Source organism: Sturnira hondurensis, unplaced genomic scaffold (assembly GCF_014824575.4).
Source record: "Sturnira hondurensis isolate 20B ecotype Veracruz unplaced genomic scaffold, ASM1482457v3 Scaffold0014302, whole genome shotgun sequence".
In the NCBI taxonomy this organism is placed as follows: Eukaryota; Metazoa; Chordata; class Mammalia; order Chiroptera; family Phyllostomidae; genus Sturnira; species Sturnira hondurensis.
This window is the reverse complement of record NW_028086933.1, coordinates 4174071-4175578: the sequence shown is the minus strand read 5'-3', so window position 1 is coordinate 4175578 and position 1508 is coordinate 4174071.

Here is a 1508-nt window from a genome sequence, read left to right as displayed (position 1 = left end):
AAATCCTGAAGCCAGCAACTCCTAGGAGCATTTTAACAGTCCATAAGTGGAGCTGGAGAAAATGTGGTGCAACATTTTTATTTAATGCAACAGTCAAAGTGAGCCACACTTTTAAGTTCTTAAATGTATAGAAAGTTTCCACTTGAGGATAAGATACAGAATGGTAAGGCTGCTTCCCTCCGTGTTGAATCACACTTGCCCCCCACCCCCCCCATTATATCTCCAGTTAATGCTCCAGTCATTGGGGAGCTATGGTCTTTGCAAATGTCACAGTTTTTACCACAGTGTATTTACTTCTGAGTGGATTAGCATGAATGTGACAATTGCATTGGGCTGCCAATTTTGTGGGAGTGATTTGAAAACCTGCAGAATAAACTGTTATTTAACTTGGGGAAATTGGGAAGGAAAAAATGGCAATGTTTTTATGTTTTGCTCCCTTTGGTTCATATTTGCATGAAATCCTCATAACCAAAGGCAGCTGGAATCCCAAGTATAATGATAACATTGGTAGTGAGAGGTTTGGACCTGGCTGGAAGGTGGGGCTTGTGTAGGAGGCAATTTTTCCACGCAGATGTAAAGCATAAGAAATACGTATTTGTAGAAATTACATATGAAGATTAGGAAAAAGTAGGTTTGTTTTTTAGTCATCTTGTTCACAATATAAGCCACAAGTATTTGGCCAACTTGGTTTCCATGGAAAGACAGTCACCATCATATCCACTTGCAAACATGCGTCATTCTGTAGAACTTTTACTTGCCATTCATTTTCTAGAAGAAAGTCTTGTGTGGGGTAATAACACCATTAGATTGTTTATATACATCAATTAACTCCGAACTGACAAAAATAGTGTCTCTTGATTCTGAAACCGCCAGAACCACCTCAACTAATGAGGCCAATATAAAGAGGATGTCGAGTTTTCACATACAGCACTGCTAACTGTACATGACCATTCTGTGCGCTAACAGCACAGGGGCACCAAACCTAGGGTGATCCTCTTTGCTCCTTCTCGGCTCCCATGTGTCTTTGCTCCTCTGCCCTCCCGAGTCCCCTAAATTATCAGTAATAATCTCTATTATGATCACAAGGGTATTCCACATTACAGACTCCTACTGTGCGCACAGCGGAGCAGAGACACACGGTGCAGCAGCCACCCTGGCCACACTGCACAGCAAATGAACTGTGGTCACAGTCTGTGGGGAAGCCCCCATTCCACTCAATCATCCTCAGAGGGCAGAGCATCACTGATGCTAAACCATGGAACTTACCAGGGTCTGATTCACAAAATCCTAATAACAGAGATGCCCTATTATATGTGCTGTTTGTCTCTTTTTTTTTGAGAAGGAAGTGGAAAAACACAAGGAAAGTGTGCTAAAGTAAATGAAATGCTGGGCTAAGAAGCTAGAAACTTTGTTGGGAGCCCCAAGACCGCACTTACAAAGTCAGAGAGTTGGGGCAAGTCGCTTATCCCTCTGGTTCTTGGTTTTTCAATCAGAGAATGAGCGGATCG